Source organism: Protopterus annectens, chromosome 3.part1, assembly GCF_019279795.1.
Source record: "Protopterus annectens isolate FY-2018-M chromosome 3.part1, PAN1.0, whole genome shotgun sequence".
Taxonomy (NCBI): Eukaryota; Metazoa; Chordata; order Ceratodontiformes; family Protopteridae; genus Protopterus; species Protopterus annectens.
The window spans coordinates 607,087,955-607,110,264 of record NC_056732.1 but is presented as its reverse complement, the minus strand read 5'-3'; the positions used below and the strand labels follow the sequence as shown (position 1 = coordinate 607,110,264).

Below are 22,310 nucleotides of genomic sequence, written 5' to 3'. Positions count from 1 at the left end.
CCAGAGCCGCAACACAGGCACCGGCTTCCAAGGAGGCCTTTCACACTACCAATTCTAGACATAAAACGACGTCTTCACATCCGACTACCGCTTCTCAGAGACCGACGGATTCTCTCAGGCCTAGAAGCCAGGCCACTGTTAGGAAATCTACTTCTAGCCACCATCTTGCTTCTGCTCCTCCACCCCAAGCTCAAATGCTTAAAGTGGCAGAGGATCTCATCTCTCTTATCCACGGTACTCAGGCCCCACTCCAAAAAGGAAAAGGCATCCTTCTCCAGAAATTCTCAGACCAAGAGTCTGAGGAATCTGATTATTCTTCTTTTGAAGAGGAACAGCATCCCTTAACTGTTTGAGGATTCAGATACAGAGGAATCCATCCCTTCTGCCTCCCCTCCAAAGGACCTCTCCTTTGGGGAAACCCTTCACTCCCTCAGGGAACATTTTCAATGGGAATCTCAAGACGTCCCTCAGTCAAAGAAATGACTTAGAGAGTTTCTGGACCTGCCCCAGCACAGACCCCTGGCCATCCCACCTATTGTGGAAGTGGTGGATGATGTTTTCTATGAATCCGGCTTAGCCCCTGATGCCCTGCCTCCTGCTCCAATCAAACCTGACAGGTACTACAGAGTACCAGATTCTCACAAATACCTGTACAGGAATCCTACTGCAGACCCTGAGGTGAATACACAGGGACCCAAAGGAACTAAGACTAGTTCTGCCAAGAAACCTCTTCCTTCTGACAGACTCCAGAGATCTGGACAGATGGGGTAAGAAAGTATACACCTCTGTAACCTTAGCTATCAAAGGACTCAATTGTCAGTTCCATAAGTTAAAATATCAACAACACACTTTGGAACAATTAAAACAGAAGATTGCTACCTATCCTGATGGTGCCAACTCGAAAGAGCTGGAAGAATTACTGCATTCTGCTCGTCACGTGGCCAAGCACTCATTACAATGTGGATATGATGCCCTAAAAGCCTCTAGCAGAGCAGCAGTGACAGGATCTGTTATTAGAAGACATGCATGGCTGAAGGAACAACCTCTCCCTGATCATGTAAAGTCTAAACTTATTGATGCACTCCTAGATAATGAACGTCTGTTTAGGGAAAAAGCAGAAGAGGTGCTTAAAAAGATGGAAGACAAAGCAAAATCTATGCAAACAGTAAAAGATTTCTTTCAAGTTCAACCTCCCAGATTCAGCAGGAACTTACCCTCTAAACACTGGGCCTTCCCTGCACCTAGTAGACAGGGCCAAGGTAAGCCCCGCAGGGGCAGGCCATCCAGTCCCCTATCCCAGGGCCAGCAAAGAAGCAAACAATGGACCATTTCCATCTCTAAGGCAGGAAGTTTTAAGCCAAGTTTCTATGGCAAGCACTCACAAGGACTCTCCCTCCCCCCTCTGCCCTCCTTTCACTCATCAAAAACTAGGAGGAAGGCTCCACCTCTTCAAGGACAATTGGGTCTCTATAACTAAGGACCAATGAGTCTTGAAAATCATTTCTCAGGGTTACGGATTCTCCTTCAGTGAACTCCCTATTCCAGAAGGGTACCCAGACCTCCCCCCAAACCAGTGGGCAGAGGCATTGAAACAGGTCCAAACTCTAATATCCCAGGGGATAGTGGAACCTGTCCCTCCAGATCAAACAGGAAAAGGTTTTTACTCCAGACTATTCCTTTTTCCCAGAAAAGAGGGCACTTGGTACCCCATCCTGGATCTATCCAAACTGAATACCTCCTTGGAGGCTTCCAGATTCAAAATGCTAACCTTTCAGCAGCTCCTGCCTATGCTCACACGAAATGCCTGGCTTGTGACACCAAACCTAAAAGATGCCTACCTCCACATCCCCATCAGGGACTTGCGCAGAAAATTCCTGCACTTCAGAGCAGGCTATCAACACTTTCAGTTCTTTGCACTGCCCTTTGGCTTGTCAACTGCTCCCAGAGTATTCACCAAGTGCTTGGCCATGGCTATAGCATTCTGCAGACAGAGAAATATACAGTTTTACCCTTACCTGAACGACTGCCTCATTCAGGCGGACTGCAAAGAAAAGTTGCTCCAGGACCTTCTCTTTGTCAAATCAATTCTAACTTCCCTAGTGTTCACCATCAACGAGAAAAAAATCAAAGCAAAACCCCACCAGAAGAATTGTTTTCCTGGGAGCTGTGCTAGACACAGTAACCCAAATGGCCTTTCTATCCCCAGAAAATCAGAGCTTCCTGCCTCTCTACTTCACCCAGCTGGCTTCCAGAAATCACCTCACTGCGAGGAAAGCCCTGGGATACATGGCATCTTGCATCCTTCTCATCCCTCTTGCCAGGCTTCACATGAGAAAACTTCAGTGGTACTTAAAGAATCTTTGGTGTCAGCACTCTCAGTCCCTAGAGACCACTCTCCCTCTGATCCCTTGTATAAGGGCCGAATTTCTCTGGTGGGCAGAGGCCTGTGCCATAAACAAGGATCTTCCCTTCATCCTCCACCCTTCCGGCCTGACCATCACCACCGACACCTCAGACATTGCTTGGGGCGCTCACGTAGCCAGCAGGTGTACCCAAGGCCTTTGGAATGCCCAGGAACTTCACTTGCACATCACCCAGAAAGAAATGATGGCAGTGCAAAAGGTTTTGACTTCCTTCCAACCCCATCTCAGGCCAAGGATCCTCCTTATAAAAACAGACAACACCACAGTAATGTGGTACATCAACAAGCAGGGAGGCACCCAATCTTACCGGTGTGCAGGTTAGCCAGGAGTCTCGGGGGGGGGGGGGCTACACCTAATTGCCCAATACTTATCAGGGATCAACAACACACTGGTAAACAACCTAAGCAGAAACTTACTGGACACCCCCCCCCCCCCATGAATGGCAGCTCCACAGAGAAATCTTTCTGCAGATCACCCGGGAGTGGGGGACCTCAGAAGTGGACCTCTTTGCTTCGCACCTCAGACACCATCTGCACAAGTTTATTTTATTTTTTATTTATTTTACATTTGTTGACCGGGCTAGTGTAACTGGATACATGTCCATTTTCAGTAGAGGCCCGGGGAGAAAAGCTCCAGACAAACATTAAAAAAACATTAAAAGATTAATGGAGGATTTACAGAAACAAATATAAACAGTAGTAATTGTAACATAAAAACATTGAAACCAAATAGTAAATGTAGCATAATGAAAATCGTTTAAGGGTAGTCTATCAAAAAAGGTATAATATACTTGTAAACATTGCAATTATATGCAAATCTTAGTATAAAGGAGCATTATAGGAAGGTTGAAGTGGAAGTAGGTTGAAGAAAGAAAAAGTTAGAGAGCAAAAAAAGGAGAGCGGTTATATACATAAGAGGGGTAAAAGGGTGAAAGTGGACCCAAGGAAGTAGGAAGATAGAAGTGAAGTTCTGTACCAGGGTGTATCACCTCCTAGCATGGAAGGTGGATGCCTTGACCTTCCCCTGGAGCTCCCTCTTTGTGTATGCATACCCTCCTCTGCCCCTTATTCCCAAGGTTCTGATCAAAATAAGAGAGGAGAGACCAAAGGCCATCCTCATTGCTCCAGATTGGCCCAGACAGTAATGGTACCCCTTATTATGCAGTCTGACTTTGCAGCCCCCAAAGCTGCTTCCCCTGATGTCAGATCTCTTGACCCAGGAGAGGGGGAAGGTACTGCACCCAGACCTACAGACTCTCAAGCTGTCAGCATGGGTTCTACACTAAAAACTAACAAGGAGTCCCTGTTAAGCAAACAGGTCCTGGACACCATCACAGAGGCCAGAAGGCCCAGCACAAGAAAATCATATGCAGGAAAATGGAAACGATTCTGCTCCTGGAAACAATCAAAAGGGGGCAGTACCTCTCAACCGTCCAACCATCTCATCCTGGATTACCTAGCAGAGTTGCTCAATAGTGGCCTCTCTTTCTCCTCTATTAAAATTCATGCCTCGGCCATCTCTGCCCATTATGATCCTGACCCACCCCTCTTCTCTCATCCTTTGATTAAGCATTTCCTCAGAGGGGCTTCTAATATCAGGCCTCCCAGAAGGCCTCCGATGCCACCCTGGGACATGAATTATGTGTTAGAGAAACTAACCTTACCTCCTTTCGTACCTGCCGCTTCAACAGAATTGAAATGCCTCTCTTGGAAGACTGCCTTCCTACTAGCTATCACCTCAGCCAGAAGGGTCTTGGAACTTTAAGCTCTCATGGCTGTTGAGCCCTTCATAATTTTCCATGCAGACAGAGTCTCCCTGAGGACTAACCCCTCCTTTATGCCCAAGGTGGTATCTGATGTGACCCTTAACCAGGCCATACGCCTTCCCACCTTCTTTTCCAACCCTCAAAACAAGGGGGAAAGAATTCTACACTCACTAGACATGCACAGACAACTCGGATACTATCTGGACCATACTAAGTCATTTGGAAAAATAGACCAGCTTCTTGTAAGCTTTGCCGCAGGGGCAGAGGGGAAGCCCATCTCCAAGCAAACCATTTCCAAATGGATTTCATACTGTATCCATTTTTGCTACAGACTACATGGGAAACCCATCCCTATGTCTATCCATACCCACTCCACTAGGGCAACCTCCAATTCCACTGCCTTCCGCAGAGGAGTACCTACCAGGGACATCTTGGAAGCGGCCACCTGGACCTCTGCCCATACCTTTACAAAGCATAACCCCCTACCTCTCTTTTCTAATTCTAGGGCAGTGTTTGCCTCTGAAATTCTGCAGGGCCTCCTGACCCATACCTAGGACTCAAACTATCCTTCCACCGTTTTCCTCAGCTTTGGGAATCATCCACAGGTGATGACTGCAACAGTGAAACACTAAGAACATAGTACAGTTGTGTATACTTACCATAAATGTAGATGTTCAAGTGTATTCACTGTTTAGCAGGGTCTGTTGCTGAGCCACCCTTGAGTAATGGCATTGCAATATCTGTTTTCCAGGCTTCAGGAATCTAACCAATGGAGAGGCTGAGCTTAAAGAATTTAAGTAGGGGTGCAGAGACGCCGTATTTTGCACTAATAATTAGGTAAGCAGGTATGTTATTTGGGCCCAGCAACTAGAAGATCACATGAGCATCAATGCAAGTTGTTGGATTCTCCCTTGGACTCCCAGAATCTTTTTGGTTCTGCAGCTGCAGATATTTTTAAAACCTTACAAGATAAAGGGAAGGTTATGCAGCACCTGAAACAGAATTTTCTTTCATCTGTTCGTAAGTTTCATAGAAATTATTCTTCTGCATTTCCCTTTGTCCGTAGACAACAGAAGCCTTCGTTAAGTGGTAGGACCTTTAGGCTCAGGGAACTATTCAGCCTGTTTCTCCTTCTGAAAAAGGCACAGAGTTTTATTCCATAATGTTTCTGGTTCCCAGGAAGGAGGGCTTTTGGATGCCCATTCTGGATCTCTCTTTTTTCAACATTTTTCTGAGGGTTCCCTCTTTCAGAATATTCTCTCTCCAGTCCCTGCTCCTCTTGCTTCTTCCCCCAGCTTATCTAGCTTCACTGGACCTTAAAGGATGCTTATTTTCACATTGTTATTCAACCTGTCCTCAGGAAATATTTACTGTTTTCTGTGTCTTCCTCACATTATCAGTTCTCTGCTTAGCCTTTTGTCTTTTCTACAGCTCTGAGAGTCTCTCTTAAATTTTTGCCTCCAGTAATAGCTTATTGTGGACTCTGTGGTATCCAGATTTTTCCCTGTCTGGATGACCTTCTCTTTCAAACTCCTTCCCCCACTCATGAGCTCTATAAACATGCTTCCAATCTGGGTTGGCAGGCCTGTCCATCAACACCAGAGTCCAGAGTATAATCTCCCCAGCAACTGGAGAATCGCATCCGTATCAAAGGGATCAGGGCAGTGCTTTCGGCTGTTCAAGTCCTCCATTCCCTCTGGACTTTAGGTCCTCTTCTGGTTTACGCAGATAACACTACTATTTTATGGTATGTAAACAAGCAAGGGGGCACAAAGTCGTACCTTCTTTGCAGACTAACTCTTTTTGTTTGGTAGTTTACTATCAGTCATCTCATCTGTCAGGTAGTTTACATTCCCTTGAAGCACAATCTAGTGACAGTCCAATAAAATCCAGGTCAGATTCTCAAGAGTGGATAATTCAAAGAAAGTCTTTCTGGACATTATCCATCTATGAGATACTCCTCAAGCAGATCTACCTCCTTCCCCTCTGAACAGGCAACTTCTCTGGTTTCTTTTCCAGGGTACTGAGTCCTCTGGCTTGGAAAGTGAACATCCTGCCTTTTTCTTGAAGAAATATGTTTCTTTATGCCTATCACCCTCTTCCTCTTTTCCCCCTCAAGGTCTTATACAAGATCACGTGGGATAGGTCAAAAATCTTGTTGTTGATTCCTTTTTGGCCCAGACAGCATTGGCTCCCCCTTCTGTTTTATGAGACCAGACGCCCATCATAACAAGTTAACTCACAGGATGGATCTCCTCACACAGGACAAGGGCCCTCCCATTTACCCTCATCTGCTCACCCTACATTTGATTATTTGGGCAATAGGGTTTTGATTCCTTTTTAGCACCAGTTTTCTGATGACATGCTTCAGGCTTTGCAGGAGGCCAGGAAACCCAGTACTAAAAAATCCTATATTGCTAAGTGGACAAGATTTTCTGTTTGGTGTCAAAGGTGATACTAGGACCCCCTTTTTAGTGGATATTCTTTCTTATTTTTGTGAGCTGCTCAGTTCTGAGATAGCATACTCATCTGAAGCTCATTTGTCAGCCATCTCTACTTGTCTGCCCCTGTATCTGTAAAGTTCCTGTAAGTTTGAAGTGAAACAGTTTTTAGAAGGTGTCCTTCATATTAGCCCCCTCCATGGAAGCTCATTCCATCTTCTTGGGACCTTAATTTTGTTCTGGAAAAATTGACTGAGTCTTCTTTTGAACCTGCAACATCTGCTGCTGTGCAGTTCTTTACTTAGAAAACTGTTTTGTTGGTAGTTGCTTCTGCCAAGAGAGTCTTTGAATGCCAGGCCCACATGGCTTTTCCCCCTTTTCTGTTTATTCATAGAGGATAGAGTTTCTCCTAGCACTAATCCTTCTTTTATGCCCAAGGTAGTAAGTGATTTGTCCTTAAATCAGTCCATTCACCTTCCTTCCTTCCTTATTTTTTTCCTTCACCTTAGAATAATGGTAAGAGGATTCTACACACTTCAAATTTCAGTAGAGAATTCAAGATATTATTTGGATGAGATTAAAGATGTTAAGAAGTTTTGAACACTTTTTTTGTTTCCTTTCATGCCAAGAAATTGGGTTTAGGTGTTTCTAAACAAACCATTTCCTCTTTGATTTCTAAGGCAATTTCCTTTTGTTATTCTTTTCACAGTAAAGCAACTTTCTTCTTCATTCCATGCTCATTATGCCAAGACAGTAGCTTCTTCTGGTGCCTTTTTCAAGGATATGGATGCCAGATCAATTTCAGAAGCTGCTACTTGGTGTTCTGAATATTCTTTTACTAAACACTACAAGTTCAATGAAATTTACATGTTTTTTTGGAGAGCTCTTCTGTTGCCTCCACCTCCTCCCTTCCTCTACAGAAGCTTTTGTACTCTCTTTTTAGTAAGAATACTGCAGAAGTGATAAGAAAGGATATGTTGCATTTCTATAAGAACTTACCATAACAGTAGATGTCCTACTTTTCACTGTTGCAGTATTCCATCCTTCTCTCCTTCCCCCTTTTCAGTTCTGCTTCCTTGCCCTCTGGCTGAGAGGTCGTCTTTCTCCACTCTCTGGATGCTAATGCCCTCTCTTTTGTTCCTTTTAGGTTGCACTTGTTCACCTGGAGCAATTCATTTCTGGGGATTAAATGCCAGTATGTTCTGGATGTAGGCCATACATCTAACGTAAGGTGCCTGGAAGGAGCTAAGGCTTTGGTATGCTGGCTGCACATACAGCTATCCTTGGTAGGATATCCTCGTAGTAAGTTCTTAGACAACTGTACTTTCTTATGTAAATAAGCTCTTCACACTTGGGTAAACCTTAACTGGCACCACAGGCGGTATACCGGTTTTTGCTGTAAGCTTTTTTTTTTTTTTTTTTATGGTTTGTATCATGTAGGCCTCATTCATTTCATTCTTCTAGGACCTTTTCATTGATTTATTTCATTATGGACTGACTGTTCCACTGGTCTTCTGCTGATATGTTTTATTCCACTTCTAAGTAATATATTTGATTAATGGTTTTAAATTAGCCATTATGTGTACAACCTTCTATAATGTACTTTGTTTTGTTATGATGTGTTGTTGGTAAACGGCTCCACTTACACAGTACAATGTTTTTTTTTTTTGTATTGATGTTAAAGTTTTTGTAGGGCATGGAACACCATGATTGTATTCCAAAATCTAGAAAAACACAGGCTTGTTAAATACCTGTCTGACATCAGAAAGGTGCTCAGCAAGCTGTTAAGCACCTTCACTATTGTTAAGCTCTGGTCTCTTACTTGGAGCATAAGTGGAAACCAAAAAAATAAGCCTTAAAACATTAAACACTTCATTCAGCCTTTCTTTGGTTGAATGATTTGTTTTAAAGTATTTTTTTTCTTCCTGTCATTGTTCTGGATCTTTTGCATTTTTTAACTTTTGTAATATAGAGAAACATTTCAGTCTCAATGCAGTAGAAACAATTATGATTGGGTCTCTCCAATCATAACCATTTTTGTTATGTGTTGTTGACATTTCTTGACATGCATGTCAAGATTCACCTCTCAAACTTTGCTCTCTGGTGAAGATACTGATGTTCATATTTTGAGTACATAACCATACTGGTCATGATTAGAGACCTGATCATAATTCTCTTATTTTTTTAACCATTTCCCAGATACAATAGTGTACTGCTTTGGTGTTTTACCCAAATGTTCTGAATTACTGTTACAGTGACTGCCCTGAAGAAAGTTACATATTTGTAGATAGGTATTCTTGCCAAAAGAGTAGACTTAGAAGGGTCACTTTCCAGCCACCATCCCCCAGTTGTCTTGTGGGGAGTTTATCTTCTTTCTGTGGAATATTAATTTTCAAGAAAGACTTCATCAAGATTTGCCTGTTTTGATTTTGGTGGAAATATTATTACATAATTCTCAGACTAATTCACTCCTCAAATCTGACATTACTTTTCAGTGTTTTTGTACCTCTTTTTCTACACAGTCCACAAAAAGTATATTCTTCCTTGCATAACTTTTTGTCACATGTATTTCCAGTTTGTTTGAAAATATTTTAATGCACTTAATGCAAGAAGTTTTTTTGTATTTTTTTTTAATTCTAGCATTGCTTTCTAGGTAGTATCACTACTGTTAATTTACAAGAATGATAGTTTCTTTTCTTGCTGTCTGTGTTCATTCTATACATTTTAATTTTTAAGTCAATGACAGGTGTGTGTGTGTGTGTGTGTGTGTGTGTGTGTGTGTGTGTGTGTGTGTGTGTGTGTGTGTGTGTGTGTGTGTGTGTGTCTGTGTCTGTGTCTGTGTCTGTGTGTCTGTGTCTGTGTGTCCATAAAGGTTACCATGTGCATATACTTCAAGGTAACCTTTCTAAATTCAGACAGCCATACCTACAATTCTGTTGCTATTTATTCAGAAATGTTACTCAAGGTGCACCCTTTGTGTTAGCCTTTATGAATCCCCCCAATGTATTCATTTATATATTATTTCATACTAGATGAGCAATTAGGGCTTGGAGTCAGAACCATTTTCTTTGTTTCATTGCTTAACTTGAACCTTGTTTTCAAAAGTTGGGTTCCTGGATAATTTTAATTATTTTCTATGTTTACAGTGAATAAACATCTGTCCCATTATTTTCTGGTCAGTTAGTTTCCTATCAAGATTATTTTTCTATTATGTTAATATAGGTGTTCAAAAACATACTGCCTTACTGGCATATTGGTAGTAGTGCCCTACTACCATAATAATAATCTATCTTTCTTTCTTTCAGTCAGAGGTTGTTGCTAGCACCGTGAGAGCATTTGACCTCCCTATTGCGGCACTGTACTTCGGCTCATTTCACAGTCTCAGGCAGTGAGTAAAAGCCATCTGTCAGAAGTGGGATTTGAACCCACACCTGCATATGGAGAACGGAATTTCCATGAACTTTGGAATGAGATGAATCCTTGAGTGTGACACCTTAGACCATACCTTATGTCTGGTAGTCTCGCAGAGCTTCAGATTCTTCCCATTGCATGACCATGGGTGTGAAGGACTAATCAGCTGCCATAGCAGGGTAGCCCTTTACAGCCACAGACAGAAACAGCCCAGAGTTTGTTCTTGTGCCACTGGAAGAGAAGGATCTCTGAGAAGGCTAGCTTTCTCTGGCAAATTTAATCTCAGGAAATCATATAAGAAACCCTTTTGGTTATTGCATTCCTCCCTCTATCTTTTCTCTTAGTTCTTGTATATGATTTTGATGTGTGTGTTTTTTAAGAAAAGAAAAATGCATCTTTGCAGTACTTTCTTTCCCTTTAACAGTGAAGGATTATTCTGTGTGGTAAGATGAGTACTGGTTTCTCAAGGGTTTATAAGTAAGTATTTTATGGATGTTTGAAAGAACTTATGCATTGGAGCCGTTTTTGTCAAGTTCTGTCATTGCCTCTTGCTGCCATAATTGCTGGTAAATTTCAGCTATTATTTCCATTGATTTAAGACATTATTTTGAATCTTTTGTTAGGAACTCTTACTGTTTTTACAGTTTTTTTTTCTTCATATCTAACTATTGATGTGAAATTGTTCAATCTCGCCGTTTGTTCTTACACACGGGTCTGGAGCTGATCCTCGGCTCCGAGTCGGCCGCATCACCAGCTCGTATCTTTGAGGAAGCTCGAGGCACAGTAATATCCCATGATCCTCCGGTGCTAACCCCCAGATCTAGTTTGCCGCTAGCAGCAGATCACATCGAGAGGCTCAGGCCAGTAGAATTTTTCTATATATTTCTTGTTATTTCTTGATATTTACTTCAAAATTTTACATTTTATACTTTTCTTTATAGTGTTTGATAGGTTTAATATCTAGTTGTTGTTTAAAGTAGTTGTAGTTAGGTTGTTACTTAAAAATTTTAGTAAGGGCCTTAGGCCATTTTTTTTCTGTAAGAATTTACAGTACTTAATATATATATATATATATATATATATATATATATATATATATATATATATATATATATATATATATACTTTTCTGCCTTTTCTATTTTTTCATATAGACATATATATATATATATATATATATATATATATATATGTATATATCATAGTGTGCTGTGTGAGTGTTTTACAGTTTGGATATATATTGCATTTAAAATATATTATAGAAATTTTTTTTCTTAAGAGTGGTGTACTTTTCTTGGATTTTCTTTTCTTACTGTAAGAATGTCAGAAAAGACCAAAAGTGGTTTTAAAAGGTGTCAGTGTGGACAGAAGATGTCCATTACAGACAACCACTCATCCTGCGTCTACTGTCTTGGCCCTCTCCACTTGCAGGAAGACTGTTCCATCTGTCATTCCTTTAGTGGGAGGGTCAAGATGGAAAGACGCAGGAAGTTGGTGGACAGAGGGTTGCTTAAACCAGAGTTTCAGGAGGCCCTGGACAAGGCTGAACTGGTTTCAAAGTCTTCGAAGGGGTCGAAGTCTTCAAGAGTGTCGGAGCCCAAGTCATCGGCTCCGAGCACCTCTTTTCAGATTCGGACACTGGCTCCTATGACTTCGGTGCCGGGTATCGAGACTTTATCTCTGCATGAGGCTCAGGTCTTGGAGCCAGTATCAGAGGTACCACCTTTGGCTATCCTTCGCTCGGTGATGGCTTCGATCCCTTCGACCCGTTCTTCGAGGCCACTTTCCGACTCCGATGTGGACCGAGTGGTACAGAAGCTTATGGAGAACTCGGCTTTGTCCAAATTAATCGAGGTTTCGTCCCAGCTGGTTTCGAAACTCGAAGCTATTCCAGTTCCCTCAACACTTCCTCCTCCGAGACCGTCGAGTCATCGGTGTTAGGAGTCAAAGAACCGATGATTGTAGAGCCCTCGGTGCCGAAGCCTCCAGTAGTGCTATCGGCTCCGTTGACCTCAACTCCTTCGGAACCAGCCAGAGAGTCTCGGAGCCGAAGATCTTTCCTGGGTTCCAGGGGGGATAGTCGAACCGAGATATCGGTTCCGACTCTTCCCCTCGGTGCCTCGGCTCAGATCAGTTCGGATCCGTCCTCGGTGTCGGAGCCTGTGGTTCCGATTCTGGAGAAACGACCCCTTTCTTCGGATCGGGTCGGATCTTCGGGTCGGGGCACCGGTGCCTTTGACATCATGAGAAAGGTCTTGTCTGATCAGACACATACTTCATCGGTATCTTCATCTCCTTCCCCAAAAGGTCCGCGTTCTGCTTCTGTGCCTTCGGTTCCTACCAAGCGTCGAGACCTAATGCCTCAGAAGTCCCCACAGGGCGACTCTGGTTCCTCAGATGCATCCCCAGAAGCTCCCGCTGAGGATGTTCCGAGGAAATGACTGTGCAAGAGGAGGCACATAGATTCCCCTCAGGAATCTCTCACATCTGATACTGATTTAGATGAAACAGAAGGGTCCCCACGGTCCAACTCTGAGGATGTCTCGTTTGCAGACATTTTGGAAATCCTGAAGCAAAGAGGGGACTGGCAAACCCTTACCCCTTCTGTGGATGAATCGGTCGTACTGAAGGCATTTGGGGCTCAACCTTCTACCTCCTGGGTGACTCCACCCTTTGACGATCTCATGGATCTTATAGCTCGGAGGGCTTTGGAAACACCTGATACAGTGGAACCAGTCCCCCGTAAACCAAATAAATACATGACGGCTCCCCAAGATAAAGCCTATCTTACAAAAGGAGTTCCCGTAGATACTATGGTGGTGGCGGCGGCCACTAAGAAAGAGATGTCTGAATCATCTTCCTCTGTCCATCCTCCTAATAAGGATTCTAGGACAATGGACAGATATGGGAAGCGCATATTTAGTTTGGCGACTTTTTCCATCCGATCGATCAACTACCTTACGCATTTCACGCGTTTACAGAGAGATCTCATTAAGGAATTAGAGATACTCTCCAGGGACACACAGATGCTGCTGTCGCAGAGAAAGTGACAGCGCAACTTAACACCATAAATTCCATAGTCAACTCTTCCATGAGGTTGATTTCATATGCAGCCGAAGGATCGAGTAGAGCGGCAGCTTCAGCGATTGCCCTGAGAAGACAATCCTGGTTGCGCTTATGCTCCTTTGTGGAAGCCTTTAAGTCTTCCTTTGCCAACGCCCCCTTCGATGGTGCCTCCTTATTTGGGCCCAAAGTAAAGGAGACTCTCACGAGGTGTGAACAAGAAGGCAAGACCCTGTCTGCCGTAAGGGTCCATTTTTCCATTCCATCTAGACCCTACCCTAAAGGGCAACGAGGAGGAAAAATGTGGTTCCGAAAGACTCAGGGATCTTTTCAACACACCCCAAGTGACGCCCCCTCCAGAGGCAGAGGAGGGGGAAGAAATGGAAGATGCCGCCCAGCCGGCAGAGGGAGTCCGCAAAATCAGGGTGAGAGAGAGACCTTCTCTGGAAAGCCCTTCCAGCACTCCTGAGTGCAGGCTCGGCTGTCCTACTCTGGAGGCAGTCGGGGGTCGCTTGGCTTTATACCCAGAGGCCTGGCTAAATCTTACATCAGATTACTGGGTAAAAAGCATAGTTACTAAAGGCTACAACATCCCCTTCATAAAAATGCCACCCAACTCCCAAAAACTCCCAGACGTTCCACCCAGTCTGCGAGACCAAGCAACCATAGAGATAGGAAGGTTGCTCGAAAACAGAGTCATCCAACCAGTCCCAGCGGACCAAATAGGATCCGGAACTTACTTCAGGTTCTTTTTAGTTCCAAAGAAAACAGGGGACTGGAGGCCAATTTTAGACCTCAGCAAGTTAAATACCTTTGTGAAAAAGGAAAAGTTCCGGATGGTCACGCTTCAGTCAATCCTCCCTTTTCTGCAGAAGGGCGACTGGATGTGCTCTATAGATCTCAAAGACGCATACTACCATATCAAGATGGCCAGGGCATCCAGAGATCACTTGTGCTTCCGGCTGCGAGCCAGTCATTTCCAGTTTCGCGCTCTGCCCTTTGGTCTCACCTCAGCCCCCAGGGTGTTCACCAAATGCATGGCAGTAGTAGCGTCTCACTTGAGACGAAACGGATTCCAGGTGTTTCCTTATCTAGACGACTGGCTCCTTTCCACCACCACCGAGTGTCGTCTTCTACAAGCCAGGGACTACACCATCAGTCTTTGCTCTTCGCTAGGCATAATGGTGAATTTTGGAAAAATCTGTCTTATCGCCGTCACAGCGTATCTTATTTATAGGAGCACAGCTAGACACTTCCCTGGCTCAAGTTACTCTCCCCCCACCAAGAGTATCAGACCTCAGGCATCAAATTTCGCTCCTTCTTCACAACAAGAGAGTCCCTGCACGACAAATATTAAGAGTGCTAGGCTTGATGGCAGCCTCCCTTGTAGTTCCTTTAGGCAGGATGCACATGAGGATTCTTCAATGGATGCTATTTGCCCAGTGGTCGTATCTACAACTTCCACTGTCTCATGAAATCTTGATCACGAATTCTTGCAAGAAGGATCTCTTGTGGTGGATACACAGTCAAGAGCTAACACTAGGACGACCCTTTGTCTTACCCAGTCCGGTAGCAACTCTAACCACGGACGCTTCCCTGATAGGGAACTACCTCAGATCTCGTTTGCCGCTTAGCGAAAGAGGTCTCCTTTACCAGCAGAGGTAAGTGAATTTCTTGTCAAAGAAAGAGAAGCTTAGTTAGTATTTTTATTTTCCCTTTTTTAGTCATAGTGTAGTCTGTAGTGAATACAGCACACCCTATTCCCTTGTTTTTCAAACTTTTATAACTCCTTTTTAAACCTTAGTGTAAAAGTTTTAGTTAGGCCTTAAACCCCAGTTGTTAATCCCTTCCTGTGTGTTGTGTGTAGGGGATTAATTTGTGTGTTTGTTGGGGTTTGTCTGTGTTTCTTCCACCTAGGATATGTCTAGGGAAGGCAAGGTCTCAGGCTTCAAGAAGTGTGACTCGTGCTGTCAGAAAATGTCTCTGACAGACGGTCACACTTCTTGTGTTTATTGCCTGGGGCCTTTGCACCTGTAGGACTCCTGTGCTTTGTGTCACTCCTTTAGCCAGAGAGTCCTGCAGGAAAGGAGGAACAAACTTATCCTCCATGGCTTACTTAAGCCAGAAGGTTCTCCTCGAAGGCAGGGTCTGGGAAACCTTCTAAGCCACCAAGGCTCAGGCTTCAGTATCCAAGCCTCCTCCGGTGGCTCCGTTCGCCGGAGCCGAGATCGGCCGGCTGGAACCAATGTATCTGCCTCGAAGGTAGTGGGTTCGGTGCCGGCTGGCTCGATACCTTATCTATTGTAGCCTTGTCGGCTGGAGCCGACACTTTATCCAGCATCGGAGCCGAAACCTTGGCTCCATCTGGAGTTCAGGGATTTCCGATGGCTCCGTCCCGAAGAGATCTCGGTCCCCTTCGTTACTGAGTATCCACTCGGCCCGGGTCTCCTCTTTGTCGGAGCGGAGCCATCGGAGCCGATCTTCGAGATCTTCCAGGCTGTCTGACCACGACTTGGAGAGGGTGGTAAGCAGGCTGGTGAAGTCACAGGCACTGGCCCAGATGCTCCGTAGCCCGTCTGATCAGACGTGGGCCATAGCCTCACCCCTTGAGCTTCCTCGTCCGACTCCACATCGCTCTTCGGAGCCGCAGCTTCACGACAGCGACTGTTCGTGCCGGAGCCGATACATCCTTCGGCTGGCTATCCTCGGCTCCGATCTCCTCCTTGAGACCTTCCTTGGAGGGATCTGGTCGCCGGGTTTCCTGTCGGCTCGAGGGCTAGTGGCATCGGACCCTTGTCCGACCCCGCCTCCCCTCTCGGGCTTTCGCTTGGTAAGCTCGGCGCCCGACATCGGCCTCGAGCCTTCCCTCTCAGTGGAGCCGGGCATTCCTGTTTCCTCGAGCGGGATATTCTGGCCTCCCGGGGGGAGCCGTTGAGGTGATGAGGAGTGTCCTGGCCTCTGAGCCTGGTCAACGGACCAGCCCTCTAGCTCCTCCCTCATCAGTGCCTGCAGACGCCTCTTGCCAGGCTCTTGCTCTCAGGCCCAGGGATGGATCACCCCAGGTTTCCCCATTGGGAATTTCCTCCTCTTCGAGGTTTCTCCTGATCCTGCAGGGAACCCTTCAGAAGAGGACGGTAAGAGGAAACACACAGACTCCTGAGTCTACTACATCTGATACCGACTTAGATGAGTCGGAGGGTTCCACGATCCCCTCTGAGGATGTCTCCTTTTCAGACATCCTTGAGCTCCTCAAACAGAGGGGAGTTGGCCTCCATTGACCCCTCCGAGGATGAGTCGGTATACCTGGAGGCTTTGGATCCCGACCCTCCACCTCCTCACCCACTGATGCAGGTAGTGGCTCGGGCGTGGGCGGCTCCAGATTCTGTGCAACCTGTCCCCAGGAGACCATCCAAATTCATCACGGCCCCTTCGGACAAACAGTTCCTTTCCAAGGGTGTCTCTGTGGATGCTATGGTGGTGGCGGCCACTAAGAAGGAACTGGCGGATCCTTCAGTACCTGTCCATTCTCCTAACAAGGATTCTAGGACCATGGACAGATATGGAAAGCGGATGTTTTCTTCAGCGACCTTTGCTATGCGTTCGCTGAATTATCTTTGTCACTTCACCAGGCTTCAACGAGATGTTCTCAAGGAACTGGGTGAAGTAGTCCAGGATCCTTCTGCTGCTGGGGCTCAGGAAAAGATTGCCTCGCAGCTTGCAATCCTGAATTCCATATCTAACTCCTCCATGCGGCGGCCGATGGAGCAGGGCCGCAGGCACAGGGTTGCTCTTAGATGCCAAGCCTGGATGCGGCTTTGTAATTTTTGCGGACCCCTTCACTAATACCCCTTTGATGGTTCGCTTTGTTCGACCTCAGGTGAAGGATACCTTGACCAGGTGTGAGCAGGAAGGTAAAACTCTTTCTGCCGTTGGAGTCCAGTTTTCCACTCCTTCTAGACCATACCCCAAGGGTCAGAAAAGATGTGTTCCGTAAAGCCCAAGGAGCTACACCGGACACCCCAGAGGCAGAGGGGTAACAATAATAGCCAGACGCCCTAGAGGCAGGGGTCCTCAGAACCAGGACAACAGGGAGTCTCTTCCTGAGAAGCCCTTTCAGCACCCCTGAGGTGTTGCCCGACTGTCCACCCTTGGAGGCAGTTGGGGAAGGATTCGCTGTACCCAGTAGCCTGGCAATCCCTATCTCAAGAGATGTGGGTACAGTCGATCATATCCGAGGGTTACAAAATCCAAGGTTTCCCAGACCTCTACAATCCCTTCCAGACATCTCACCCGGTCAAAGGGATTTGGCAGAACAGGAGGTTTCAAAGCTCCTAGAAAAGAGACGCCCAGACTGTGCCGGCAGACCAGGTAGGATCCGGCATCTACTGAGATTCTTTTGGTCCCCAAAAGGACGGGAGATTGGAGACCAATATTAGACCTGAGCAATCTAAACAGATTTGTCAAGAAGGCAAGATTCGGATGGTCACGCTTCAGTCCATTCTGCCCTTTCTGGGCAAGGACAACTGGATGTGCTCTATAGACCTTCAGGATGCGTACTATCACATAAAGATTCACAGACGCCCAGAAGGTTTCTCCGCCTAGGGACCCGTCATTACCAATTCAGAGCACTGCCCTTTGGCCTCACTTCAGCCCCAGAGTGTTTACCAAATGCATGGCAGTGGTCACAGCTCATCTGAGACGCCAAGGATTCCAGGTGTTTCCCTATTTGGACGACTGGCTCCTCTCCACCACCACCAAGTGTCAGCTTCTTCAGTCCAGAGACTACACTCTACAGCTTTGCAGGAGTTTGGGAATTTCAGTAAATTTGAAAAATCTTCTCTGCTGCCTTGCCAATCTATCACCTTTATAGGCAGAATTAAACACCGTCAAAATGTTAGCCAGACTAACAGATCAAAGAATTCTGGACATCCAAAATTTGCTCGGCTTCTATTGCAAAGCAACAAGATCAAAGCCAGATTTATACTGAAGGTTCTAGGTCTTATGGCTGCGCCATTGTTCTTCTACCACTGGCTCGCCTTCTGCAGTGGATGCTATTCACCCAGTGGTCGGTACCAGTCTCCCCCATGAGGCACGAAATCTTGGTAACACATTCGGCCGAGCTCATCTGAACTGGTGGATATCTTCCCTCTTCTTCATCAGGGCGACCCTTTATTCCCCTCCTCCAGTTGCCACAGTCACTACGGATGCCTCTCTGATCGGGTGGGGCATTATCAGGGCAGGATGGTCCACGGTCAATGGCAACCCATAGAATACCATCTGCACATAAATGTCCTGGAGATGAGAGCAGTGCTTCTAGCGTTGCAAGCCCTCAACGACTTTCTTCCCACGGGACTATTGCAGTACAAACGGACAACATGTCCGTGGTCTGGTACATCAACAAACAGGGCGGGACCAGGTCCTATCCGTTATGTCGAAGCTCTCAGACTTTGGCAATGGGCAATCTCTTTTCAGCGGTTTTGATAGCAACGCACATCCCAGGACTTCCAACCTATTAGCGGACAGGCTGAGCAGATCCATTCTGATGCCTCACGAGTGGTCTCTCAATCAATCTGTAGTGGATCAGATTTTCCTGAAGTGGGGCCAGCCTTGTTGCGATCTTTTGCTACTCCTCAAAACAACAAGTGCAGATTTCTTCACTCTCTTTCCCCTTCCAGGCCAACCCCTGAGAGACTCTCTAACCCAGGATTGGCCCGGGGACTTCTGTATGCTTTTCCTCCTTTCCCTTGATTCCACAAGTCATTCAGAAAGCCACCATTTTGAGAGGACCAAGTTGATCCTCATTGCCCCATATTGGCCTCGACAAATTTGGTTTCCGCTCTGCATCGTCACCTTCTGGTGCAGCCCTGGCATCTGGACCCAGTTCCGATCTCTTGATCCACCAATCGGGTCAGCAGCACCGGGCCATTCATTCTCTCAACCTCACTGCTTGGTTGCTCCACTTCCTACCCTAGCCAGGCTACCGATGATTTCGGACTCAGTCAGAGACATTTTAGTGTCTTCCTTGAAGTCGTCCACTAGGACTGTTTATGCTAGCAAGTGGCGTTTTTCTATTTGGGCAAATTCCAGAAATATTGACCCCTTTACTGCTCCTGTACATTCGGTTTTAGATTTCCTGGCGGAGGTTTTTCATTCAGGATCCTCGTCATCTACAGTCAAAGTACAACTGGCTGCTATTTCCAAGTATCATGTTGGCTTGCATGACAATAACATTATGTCTCATAGGTTATGCAAGGCCTTTCTGAGAGGAGTTTTTCTCCTAAAACCACCTATAAAGCATCCTCCTCCGCAATGGGATCTAAACTTAATGTTGGCATCCTTGATACTACCTCCCTTTGAACCGTCTGCTTCATGTTCTTTGAAGTTATTGACCTGGAAAACTATATTTTTACTGGCTGTCACTTCTGCAAGAAGGGTTTCGAGATTCAAGCTCTCTGCATTCGTTCCTTTTATTTGGTTTTTCATAAGGACAGGGTATCATTAAGAACTAACCCTTCCTTTCTCCCCAAAGTCGTATCTCAAACAAACATTAACCAATCTATAGACCTACCAGTTTTTTTCCCAAACTATTCGACAGAGCTGAACAGAAACTGCATTTTTGGATGTCCATCGTCAGCTCAGGTACTATTTGCATAGAACTAAACAATTCAGAAAATCGGACCAATTATTTGTCTCCTATGCAGAAAACAGGATAGGTCTTCCAGTATCTAAAGTGACCTTATCCAGATGGTTGACTTCCACTATTTCCTATGTGTACTCTCTCAGAGGCAAACAGCTATCTTCTAAGCCAAAAGCACACTCAACCAGGAGTCTATCCACTTCTGCAGCTTTTCAGGATAGACTACCCATTGATACCATTTGTGCAGCAGCTACTTCGCCCCATACCTTTGTCTCTCATTACAAGTTGGACTTGGCCTCCAGAGATAGGGCCAGTTTTGGTTCCACAGTTCTCAAGAGTCTGTTCCATTGAGCCACCGGGATACAGGTGCTAGGACGCGGTCCCATCCAGCAAAGATTGACAACTTAACATTTAGAAGTTATGTACCCTCCATGTTAGTTGTCTTCTCCTCCCTCCTTCCCCTGGCCTGGACAGATCTTGAAGAGTTCCTATTAGGTTGTTTCCTCGAGCCTTCATATGAGGACTTCTATTAGGAACTTGTATTCCTAATTATGTTAGGATAGTCTTTAGCAGGGTAGGTTAGCTACCAAACGAGATCTGAGGTAGTTCCGCCTTGCATCATGGGATATAGGGTTGCCTCGAGCTGGTAAAAGGGAGGATTGGCTCGAACCCATCCAGCAAGAAAGACAACTAACATGGAACGTTATGGTAGGTACATAACTTCTAATTTCCTTTCGTTCAATCTCATCAAGTGGAGAAACCATGGATACTGGACCCGGAGCCAGACCTGTTGACACATTCGTCAGGAGTTCCTCACACCTTCCTCAAGTCCCTCAAACTGACAGCTTCCCATCTTAGCCAGGTCGGAGTTACTATCCCCTGCAGTACAACAAATTATTGTATCTTCTCACAAACCATCTGCAAGGAAATTGTACATCAGCAAATGGAACCAAGTTTTAGCTTAAGACTGGGCCTCCAAACAAGGTATAGATCCATTTGGGGCTCCAGTACACAAGATACTAGATTTCCTCACCACACTTTTTCAAGAAGGAGCATCAACATCCACTATAAGGGTTCAACTGGCCGCTATATCCAATTTTCATATTGGCCATGAGGATGGTTCTCTTATGTCCCACAGGCTTTGTAAAGCCTTCATGAAAGGTACTTTTCACATCCATCCCCCCTTTCGTAATCCAATAGCCCCTTGGAATCTTAATCTCATGCTGTCACAACTCATGTTGCCCCCTTTTGAACCAGCAACCACAACTCCGTTAAAATTTATTTCGTGGAAAACACTTTTTCTGGTTGCCATCACTTCCGCCAGAAGAGTTTCAGAGTTACAGGCTCTATCTATCCGACCCCCATGCATGATTTTTCATCCAGATAGAGTAACCTTGCACACAAATCCGTCCTTCCTTCCGAAGGTTTGTTCGATTCAGAACATCAATCAATCTATCGAACTACCTACCTTCTTTAAAAATCATTCCAGTAAGCTAGAATACACATTGCACAAGTTGGACGTTCACAGACAACTAAGATTCTACTTACGTAGGACAAAAGAGTACAGAAAGTCAGATCAACTATTTGTCTCATATGCTGACCAAAGAAAAGGACAGGCAGTAACGAAGGTTACCTTATCCAAATGGCTCTCAGATTGCATAAATTTCGTATATGCTGAATCGAAACAGCAACTCCCTTTCAAACCCAAAGCTCATTCTACAAGGGCGATTGCTGACTCTTCAGCCCATACCGCTCATTTGCCTTTAGATACCATTTGTGCAGCGGCAACTTGGGCAAAACCACATACTTTTATCGCCCACTACAAGCTAGACAAGAGCTCCAGGGACAGGGCGACGTTTGGTTCCACTGTACTCAGGAATGTTCTCCCTTGAGCCACCCGGGAAAAAGGAGCTAGGGACGCTACCTGTGTGTAAGAACAAACGGCGAGATTGAACAATTTCACATTAAGAAGTTATGTCTTACCATAACGATCCATGTGAATTGTTCATCTCGCCTTTGTTCTTACATCCCCCCCTCCATCCCCCGTCCTACGGTCTGGGAGAACAGTTTTCAACTAGATTCCTTTTCAGCCTTTTCTAGATATGGTTGGCATGTTATTGTGCATTAGTAATGGCATCTTTTATCCTCTACTTGGCAGTAGGGTTCCAGACACTTTGTAGTATCTGTTTATAAGTGTTCTAGACACAGTTCTAAAAGGGATTCTTCTGGTATAGCAAACTAGATCTGAGGGTTAGCCCCGGAGGATCATGGGATATTACTGTGCCTCAAGCTTTCTCGAAGATGCGAGCTGGTGATGCGGCCGACTCGGAGCCGAGGATCGGCTCCGGACCCATGTGTAAGAACAAAGGCGAGATGAACAATTCACATGGATCATTATGGTAAGACATAACTTCTTATTTTGCCTTATTTTGTTTTTTGACAAGAAATTTGCTTAAGTTTAAACTGAATTATTTATAAAAGGCTAATCTATACTGTTTTTATACATGTGCGACTGAACTTAGCCTTTTATTGGGGGTTTTAATGATATATATCATGCTTAGTATGTATTG

At 45.2% G+C, this 22,310-nt stretch overlaps 1 protein-coding gene across 2 annotated transcripts in view; it reads left to right on the top strand.

Moving 5' to 3' along the window:
* The window catches only part of ATP9B (ATPase phospholipid transporting 9B (putative)), a 4,837,291-nt gene that overhangs the window by 3,004,813 nt on the left and 1,810,168 nt on the right, over positions 1-22,310 (top strand). The window lies entirely within an intron of this gene.